At 44.5% G+C, this 10,313-nt stretch overlaps 1 protein-coding gene across 4 annotated transcripts in view; it reads left to right on the top strand.

Moving 5' to 3' along the window:
* The first annotated feature begins 1,317 nt into the window (after positions 1-1,317).
* The window catches only part of SLC6A15 (solute carrier family 6 member 15), a 51,140-nt gene continuing 42,144 nt past the window's right edge, over positions 1,318-10,313 (top strand). Inside the window, exons 1-2 of one of the 4 annotated variants that reach the window (XM_034772271.1) lie at positions 1,318-1,490; positions 4,548-4,658. The gene's annotated coding sequence lies outside the window, so the exon portion shown is untranslated. The other 3 variants (XM_034772279.1, XM_034772287.1, XM_034772294.1) reach the window with 3 other exon arrangements.

Below are 10,313 nucleotides of genomic sequence, written 5' to 3'. Positions count from 1 at the left end.
ACTCAGATACTATACTAATAAACACCATTGAAAGCCCAAGAGGAAATTAATAATTTGAGCTTCATAACAGAGTTTGAATAGTGTGCAGTAGATAAGGTCCAGGACAACAGATTGAACAGTGATGAAAAAAACAAAATATTCCATAGCTGCTCGTTAAGTGAACACTGTCTGTCCTGTGTACTGAATGAAGCAAAGGGTCCTGTGGGAAAAACAGTATGTGATCACATAATTAAAAACTGTATTATAATGTGTATGCACAAGAGGACCGAATTAATGTCTCCCCTCCAACATTTTGCAGTCCTTTAGAAGTCATCCACAGCCTGGCTGCAGGACTCATACATTGTTACTCCTCATCTCAATTTTTCAAATGTATGATCAGATCCTCATTCCCATGCCTCCATCTCACTAATTTCCCGAATCACCTCCTCACCTCCACTCTTCCATCTTCCTACTCTCCCATCCCTCAGAGAGCTCTTCTTCCTCTCTCCTTCATTAATTGTCCTGTCCCCAACTCCCAGCACAACTCCTCACCACCACCATACATCCTATCCAAGTCTACAAAATACAGCTGGGCTCCTCACCTGCTCCTGGGCTCCCCCACCACCCAGCTCACCTCCTCCACATCCCCTTCCCTTTCCATGTACTTTTTAGCTACTCACTCCTGTGTTTCTCCACCCCTGCGCCCCCTCCCCTTCCTCTATCAGCATGTCAACCACAAAACACACAGAAATACACACACCCCTCCCACCCATTGCCTTATAGATCCCAACTCTCCATCCTGCCTGATTGCAATGGAAGCGCTGGGCCTGGGCCAAGGGCATGGAAAGAGCCATAACTGCTTCACTTTCCCATAACCCTTAGGCAGACAGGTACCTTGCATGTGTGCACTGGGATGCAGTGGTGGTAGCAGAGGGGAAGAGGGTGGAAAAAGGTGCTTCTTGCTTTTGTGAGGCAGGGCAAGGAGCATACTGCAGATGCCATGGGCCGTTCCAGCGCTGGAGACAGGGTGGGGCCAGCTGGGGGCTGCTGATAGTTCTTGAACACAAACAGCCCAGGCTTCAGATCAAGCAGAGCCTCAAACAAACCGGGTTAAGGACCACCAGGCAGCGGCACGCTTGTGGAATGGAGCACTGGGCCCCCGTCCCCACACCTTCCCACACCCATCACCCCCATCGCTGGCTGAGCAAGGATGCAACTGCGGGCGGGTGTTGCAGAGTTTCCTCTGCGTCAAGGGAGGTGCGGCTCCCCCTGCTCAGCCCTGCCCACCTTCTTCCACCGGCGCCGCCCCCCCCTCTTTTTGTGTGTGTGTGTGTGTGTGTCCGCCTTTAAGCCGCCGCTGCATAGAGGGCTGGGCACATGTGCGCCTGCATCTCGCTCTCCACCACGCACACAAACCTTATGACAAACACGCTCATTCATTCACTCCAAGCACACAAGGCGAAGCGAGCATCCGCTGCAGGGCCTCGCCCCGCCGGACGCCCCAAAGAAAGGTAGGTAAGGCGGCTGCACTGCCGGGCAAGGGGGCATGTCTGGGGCGAGTGTGTGTGTGTGGGGGGGAGAGGGGTGGAGAGGAATCAGCAGGAGTCCCCACAGGATGTTCTAGGCTTTAGTGCTCCCAAGCCATCTTGTGTGGGTCGTGATCTGGCAGGATGGAAAGAAACACATGGTCGGAGGCACGGTTTGCCTGGTAGGTTAGTACCAGTAGTGGGGTTTGTGGGCACCGGAGAGCTCACGCTGGGGGTGTAAAGAGAGTCCCCCCTCCCCCCGCTTATCTCTATGTGCTGGGAGGGGAAGGGAGGGGAGGGGAAGTGGTTTCTCTCCGCCCGGTGTTTCCCCTCTCGCAGAAGCCAGGGGCATTGTCACATCAGTCCCTGGGAGATTCTCTTTGCTAGACTGAATATCGCCTGTTCGGAGGGAAGCGGGTTTGTTCTTGGGGAAACAATAGTGTGGCCAGATGGAAAGAGGCGCCTTGTGCTCTGATTCGATGGGGTTGGGTTTTCTTTCTTTCTCTTTTGGCGGGGAGTTCCTTTCCTTGTGTGGATCAAAAGCATTTCTTTCAGGTCCCGCGGGTTATGTAAAACGCCTTGATTGCCTGGGTGTCTGCAGCGCAGGGAGCATTTAATCTGGAGAGCTGCCTTTCTGGATTTAGCTATTTCGGTGGCTCCGAGGCTTATTAAGAGGAATCTGCCTGATCTTAATCGTTTAAGCTATCTAGGGGATGAAAGAGGATGAATAGCGCCGGTTGCGCCTGTAGCGGTTCCCAAATCTGCATCTCTCTCTCTCTCTCTCTTTAATTGGGGGAAACGTTTAGGGAAATATCCTCAGAAGGCAGGATCTGCTCAGATGAGGCTACTGTCATATTATTTTGGAGGCGGGGGCGAGGGGCCGGGATCTAAGATCATTTTATCGGCAGTGAGGAGGAAGAGGTCCGGATGCTGTCTCATTCTGTGTATCCAATGGTCATGGCCAGTGCGTATTCCTCCTTCTCCCACGCCTTCCGAATCCCAGTCTGGCTGGGAGGGGGTGGGGGGATACACAAGGCTGGTCTACTGTGATGTCAGCCATGTTTGGGTGGGTATGTTAATGAGGATCTCTCCCCAATCTTGTTCGGTCTTGGGTTTTTTCCTCCTCCCGCATTTTAAGGCTAATCCCCTCTCTCCAGCACACGTACAACAATATATCTCAGAGAGAGGGGAGATTCACGCCTGTTATTTTCATGCTGTGATTGGACTCTGCGCTACTGGATTCCTTTGATAATCCTCCTCATTGCCTATATGCTCCTGCAATATTTTCCTTTGGTTGTTGCTAGTATGAGAATGAACTGCCAGCCATGCAGAGGTTCAGCATTTCTCTGCCATACAGTACTTTGTTTCGGTTGAGGAAGCACATAGGATTTTTAAAAGGTCTCATCGTCTCCCTGCCCTTAGGGATGCAAAGGAATGTAGATTTCCATTGCACATAATTTAATGTTATATGTTAAATTTTGCAGTCAAAGTTTTATATTACCATGTGGATCAGCCATTTTAGACCATCTGGTATTTAGTATTGCTACATATCAATCACAGTGAGTGTAGTAGCATTGGTTTATAAGAGACCTTAACTATTTTCAAAACACAGTCTTCCTCTTAAGAGGCAATTATTATTGTTAATAGAGGATAAAGATGCTGGTTTCTCCCAATTTCTTTTTCCCTCAAAAATGAATAAATTAGCACTAGTGATTTCATAAGTCATGTGTTACATCAGCCGTTATGCTTGTGCACTCAGATATGTTCTCCAGACAACTTTCTCCCTTTGATACAAATGACAAAATTTCCCTCAAATCCTTGTATGTTGCAAATTACTTCCCAGACACCATTTAGATTGATATTTTCTGCATTAAAATGAAAATTTAGTTAACTAAATGTTAGAAAACCCAAATCAGGATTTCTCCATTTTGGACTTCTTTGCCATTATTGAAGGATTGAATTTATACATAGGAGCTATTAAATAAACAGCTCCTTACACACACAGAATGCCTTGGGAGCTGAATATTACACTACAAGTGAGGGGAGCCTTCCTGTTGATTTTGGTCTTAGAATCCAGAATTGGGTCCCCTCATAGAAATTCAGATGTGCCACCAACAGTGGAATTAAGAAATTGCTGATGCAATGCCAAGTTACTTTTGCAGAATACAGCTGATTCATTGATTCACAGATTCCAAGACTAGAAGGGACAATCCAGTCTGACCTACTGTATAACATAGATCATAGAACTTCCTCCAAAATAATTCCTTTTAGAAAAATAACCAGTATTGATTTAAAAATTCTTGGTGATGGAGAATCCACCACAAGCCTTGGTAAGTTGTTCAAATGGTTAATTACTCTCATTGTAAAAAAACCTATGCCTTATTTCCTGTCTGAATTTGTGTTCTCTGTATTTTAAATTATTTTAAAAGTGTTGGCATCCTTTAATATTAAAGTAAAATATGTCCCTTCATGTTCCTTCCTATCAGATTTCTCTTTGTCATCCTCTTCTTTTGGTAATTATCTCATGACTTAAGTATCAGGAGCAATATTTCAGGCAAGTGATTTGGCAGCTACGTAGTTCCCTGAAGGTGCTGTTATGTTGTTAAATTATTTTTGGTTACTTACAGAGACTATTTTCTCCCCACTTACTACATTTTTCATTTTAATCCCCTCTAATACAAAAGAATATCTGAACTTTTCACCAATTAAATATTAAGTTTTATAAAATCTACTCTGAAATTACTTACAGTTGAGTGAATTAAGATGGGTGACAAAACTGCTTTACTTAATGCAAGCTTTTAGCACTTTTGGTCCTTATCGGCAGAGTTGGTAACAATCACTATATTTACATTGCCTAGTAGCTTCTATTATAAAAGATTCTTGTGATCTTTTTTTAGAAACGCTAACACATCCACTGTTTGCAGCAGGCCTTTGAAGTTTTGCATGGAGAAGCACTCAGGCTAGAGAAGTACATTTTTCTTTTGTCCTCTGAAATTTCATACAGATTTAACTCCTTTTCCCTTTTTCACTTGTATTCCTCAGGGAAAATTTAGCAACCTGCCATAATAATAACTGAACACCAACATTCCAAAGACCTGGGCCCACACCACCAAATAGCAGCAGAACATACTGTACTTGGTGTGCCACATCTGGGTGAGTACCCTAAACACTGGGCTAAAGGTTATGAGGGAAGTCGTCTTGTGTGGAACTGCACACCTACAGGATTGGGCCCCACAGGTGAGTAAGATGGAGGAGGCCTGTCTTCCTTCAGTTAGTGCATCACACTGGGGCTTAACCATCTGGATGTCTAGAATGAGGCAGCAGTGCACATGCTCAATGGCAGGGACATAGGCACAGAGCCCTAACATTCTCCACCCAATGAAAATCCACTCTGACTGGGTAACCAACAAGACAGTTCTCCAGAGGCCTAAAAGAGGAAATACCGATCAGGAACCAGCAGACCAGTTAAGAAGGCTAGCCTGCTTTTGCTCAGGGGCAGAGCTGGGTGACATTGGGACAGAGGAGGAGCTCATCAGGGCTAACCGGGCCAGGGGCTTGCCCTAAGCACTGCAACTAAGCATTTGCATTTTGAAGGAATTTCCCCCCTTCTTGTTTAAAGGCGCAGACAGCCAAATCATGAGTTGCTATTTTTGTTTAGAACTTGATGCCAAGCTTACAACCCCACGTAGGTGGCCAACTTTTCAGACTAAGGTATGGAGCAGCTCCAGTACCACATGCAGCCTTGCCTGCCACAACTTGGACCCAGAAATGGGATTGACTTTTTCTGTAAAGGGGAACCATGGAGAAGATCATACAACTCCTAGCTCAGCAGCAGCAGGTCCAGGCAGAGGCCCAGCAGCTTTTCCGTAAGGGCAGCGGGAGACTTGGCGAGCCACCCAATAGCAGCAAGCAAGCAATAATGGCAGCAGCAGTTTCAGGAGCCAATACTGGAATGGATCACCAGCTGCTCCCACTCTGAAGGGACTCAGCCAGCCCCAGTATTGTCCTTTCCAAATTGGGACCTGCTGCTAACCCTGAGACATATTTTGTTATGTTTGAGCTGATAGGCACTGCCACACAATGGGAGAAGGCCACATGGGCCACACGACTAGCCCCTTTTCTGACTAGGGAAGCCCAGGTGGCCTACTTGTCCTTAGATGATGAAGCTGCAAAGGATTCTGATACCCTGAAAGCTACTGTCTCAACCAACGAGGGGTATCGCCGAAGAAAATTCTAGACAGAACATTTCCCACCGGGGGCAAAACCCCAGGCTGTGGCTTAGCGGCTAAAGAACTAAGCTGCCCGCCAGCTCCAGCTGGCATCCCACTGTCCAGCCAAGATTCTGGAGGTGGTGGTGCTCGAACAGTACCTAGATATTCTGCTAACTGCCATCCAAACCTGGGTATGCTGATACAATCTCAGCATGGTGACAGTTCAACTCACAGAGGACTTTATGGCAGCAGGTTGGTCCAGCCAGAGTGAATGGCCCTTGTCTGGTGAAGCCTGGCCCCAACCTCCTGAGGAGTCAACTTGAGGTACTAGAAAAGGCCCAGGGGGCTCCCAGAGAAGTCCCAAAATGAGGGGTACCTCCCAATGAAACCCAGAAGGCACCCCCTCAAAAAGTGGCAGTCATTGAAAGACACTAACCCTCACATTACTTGGTGGTATCTGGAGTTAGAACCCTATGCCTTTTGTATACACCTGCCAGGTTCACAGCATCAGAATGCAGATTTCTTTTTCTGGGAGGGTGGCATTATTGCAGAGGAGGGAGATTGGGCCAATAGGCCTATTCTGTGGGACGGAGGTGTGTGATAGGGTCTATTAGGCTTCTCTGTCCTTTGCTGGAGGCATCAGTGCCCAAAACTCCTAGCCCAAGGAAAATCTTCTAAGAACAGGCGATCAACAAGCCAGTCCTCCAAGGTTCAGGAGAAAATATTGACTACTCAGGAACCAGCAAGCCAGTTAAGAACTTTGCAGACTAAGGTGGGGAGAGGCCCTGAAGGGGGCACTAGAGAGCATCTCTGCCTGTCACAGTGACAAGTGTTGAGAAGTCTTTAGAATCTGCTGAGAAGATTATAGGTACAAGAGATAAAATTAGGATCTGTTCAGGCCACAATTGAGATGATTATTAGAGACAACCTACAAATTCAGAACAAAAATGGTACTCAAGAATTCAAAAATAAAATTATCTTTGATATTCCCCAGATGTCCAATTGGAGATCCCCAAATATAAGTCCCTGCCATGCCACTGATTTGCAAGGAGAAAGTTGCCATTGAGTTAATGAACCAACTATTTGATTATTCTGTGAAGAATAGTTTCGACCCCTAGCTAAGCCATATTGTTTGCCTAATAATTCCAGAAAGTATCCTCCAATGGACCTGAGTGTCGGGATGAGAGAACAAGAAGGAGAAATGAAGGACTTATTTGGCCTGTATTTGAGATTGGGAAAGAAGTCCCTGTTCTAAGAGAGATGCCAGGAAGAACATTTATTAGGAATTGAGGGCTATATTCACTGTTAAAATAAGCAAGCATAGCTTCACTGAAGTCAATAGATATGTACCTACTTACATGAGTGGTAAATTTGTCCCTGAGTCTTTAAATTATTTTGCCTGGGTCAAAATATTTAATTGGGGTGGAGGCATTTAAGGGGGAGATACTCATTATTTCTCATGCCTCCAAACCAAAGGTTCATTTCTGAGCCAATAAGCAAGATTGTAATGTCACATTTTCTATGTTATATTCCTGCACATCTCATGTAGAATCACAAGGGAACACATAGAACTGGGTCCCTCTTTATACGGGTGAGTTCACATCTTTCAGAAGGGAAAGATCAAGTCAGATGCAGCTTGAGTCCTCATCTGTTTCTACCACACTGGTTGATATTTTTTGGAGTCTAGCCTTAGAGACAATATGGATGAAACTGAGAACGCCGTGTTTTCCTAACAGATTTAAATTTCTTAATGTACACTTGTATAACAGTTTTATGATGGGAAACTTGTATTAACTTTTTGGTATGCATAACTACATTAATTAACCAGGGCAAAATGCTATAACATGCAGCTCCTACTGAGGAGCTGCATAATGGCCACTCCTATACTTTTCCATCTTGTAGGGTGCAGAACAGTAACAATGGGCTTGACTTGGCAGGAAGAAGACAGTGCAGGCTCTGGATACCTACAAGGAATATGCTGCTGCATTGCAGCAGCAGCTCAATGTCAACTAAACAGAGTACTGTAATGTAGTGTAGCTCTTCTTTTGTGTAATTAGCTCCCTGCAAACAGGTCTTCACCAACTTTAGCCATTCTTCACAATCACAGTCTGCCTCCAAAACTTGATCAATCCTGCTACCTTTCCCCTCCCATTCCTATTTCCCAGTCAGAACTGATGTCTTTCAGATCTTCCCCCGGGTCCTATCAGCAGCACTGGTCCCCTTCTTCTCAGTTCAGCAAGGCCCTCTGCTCCTGCTCTTTTTCTTTTCCTCTCCCAGCATCAGCTTCCACTGTCCTGCTCTATATTTGAATTGACTCCTGCAAGTTTCCTTTGCTCAGAGCTTTTTGCACATAAATCTCAGGGATAGGTAAGTATCATCATCATTTTACAGATGGGAAAACTGAAGCATGGAGATGTGACTTGACCAAGGTCAGAAAGCCGTTCAGTGGCAGAGTGAGGATAGAATCTTGATGACTAGTCCAGTATCTTATCTGCTGAACTACACTATCCTTCATTGGAGTGGAGTCAATGGGACATTTTGTGAATGGGAGAAGAAGGCACTTAACACCTTGCAGACGGGACTTTAAACTGTTCTGGCACTTTCTTCACAAAGTTAGGAGAATATGGCATGAACTCTATATACCTTTTCGCACCATGCATTCCACCTTTCCCTAGCTCCGCAAAGTTATGAATAGAGCTACCCCTGAAAGGAACATTGAGCTCTAAGAGCATGAATGTCTTACTCCTCTTAAAGAGTAATCTTGAATTTAAAAGGAAATCAATTCCATTTTTCTTTTTTTCTATTTTGAATGTGTAGGAATAGTATATTATATTATGATTAAGTGAGACTTTTCAAACAAACAAGAGAAATTCTGCTCTATTTGGTGTTTGTTGCTAGTCTTTTATAAAGCTTTAAAAAGTGATGACTTCATTTTGTCTTTGTTTCCGTTACGTAAATGTCCAAATGGGCCGAAACCAAATAAATATAATGTATTAATTAGTGTATTTAGACTCTTTCACTTTCTTTTTGATGAATGCTTTTAATTTTGATTAAATACAAAATAAAATATATAAAAATAAAATAAAAAAGAAATAAAACACATTACAATACACCTTCCATTAAAGGCATGTTGGGAGCTATATGTTTTCAAATCATAGTATGTTCTCTTTTGAAAGCTATGAATCTAAAAACAATTATGTTTTACTTTGTGTAAACAAAATAGGTCTTTGCTATGGCTCTTTGCTGTTGAGTTACATCAATCAGTGTAATAATATTCTACTGTACTTTATAAACTAAAATTGCCTTACATATATATTTGCATATAGACTGATGCTGTGATTACAGCTATAGGATTTCTGGGTCATCTATGTTCATTTTACTTTCAAATTTGTATGCAAGTCTACAGATGTTTTGTGAATGTTTTTCCCTATTGATTGTGAAAGTCTCCAGCACCATCACTTTTTAATTATTTATTCATACTACATAATTGACAGCGCTTGGAAAACAGTCCATATCCAATAAGTTGCACTCATATATTAATATATACATCTTACCAGATAAGCCTGACAAGGATTGTTGAGTCAGATTCAAGTTTAAATGCTAAAAAAAGGATTTAAATATTGGTGATGGTCTCTGGTATGATGGAAGACAGTGCAAAGCTGCTACAACTCTTTATGAAAGAGCAGGAATGGGTGGCAGTGAAACCGCCCTAAGTGGGCAGGACCAGCAGGAAAAAGCTGTCTAGCCAGGCTGCTTAGAGAATGTATCTATTCAGATTCTCCCACTGGTGAAGTTCCTAGGCATCTGATTGGAAATTTGAACTCCTGTCTGCCTCCTGACAAACTCCATCTGTCTGTCATCATCATTAAATGTCTGTAGTCTACCAAGGACTGTTGTGCCAGCCAGAGTGACCACGGTTGGTGGAGTCACACCATATATCGTGTAGTGAAGTTCCCAGATCTGGCTCAGTCCTGTGAATCCATGCATCTCTGGGGTGGCCCTGTGGGTGGTGCCAGGTAAGGTTAGAGCATGCTTCCCTTCATGGTTCAATGGAAAATTTGAGAGCATGGGATGTTTTTGTCTCTCCTGCTGACATGGCCAAAAAGAATACACAACCACTTGTTAATGTAAAGAACTATTGAAGGAAGGCCAAATCTTGGCAAGATTATGACATTTAGCACAAAGTCAAACTGCTTTATGCTCAGGATTTGGCGCTGAGAGTGCATATGTAATGCCTCTAGCTGCTCCAAGTCTCCCTGTAAGAGGGTCCAGGTTTCTTACCCATATAGCAATACAGATCATAAGCTCCAACTTCCCCTCTACCCAGGGGGTGCTCAAACCCTGCTCCTCCCCAGGCCCCATCCCCATGCCCCCTCACCCCGCCTCTTTCCGCTTCTGCTCCGCCATGCCTCTTCCCTGCCTCTTTCCGCCCCCTCCCCCGAGCACGCCAGTCTCTTTCGGAGCTTCTTCCCATCTCTTTCGGAGCCTTAGTAAGGGGTGAATTTTCCATCAGAGGCAATATGCTTGACTGGTCCAGAGTTATACTTCCCATCTGCCTGTGCCAGCTTTTCTGAATGTGGCTGTGAACTTGAAAGAA

Source organism: Trachemys scripta, chromosome 1, assembly GCF_013100865.1.
Source record: "Trachemys scripta elegans isolate TJP31775 chromosome 1, CAS_Tse_1.0, whole genome shotgun sequence".
In the NCBI taxonomy this organism is placed as follows: Eukaryota; Metazoa; Chordata; order Testudines; family Emydidae; genus Trachemys; species Trachemys scripta.
Note: the sequence above shows the minus strand (reverse complement) of the source record. Positions and strands in the feature narration are given on the sequence as shown.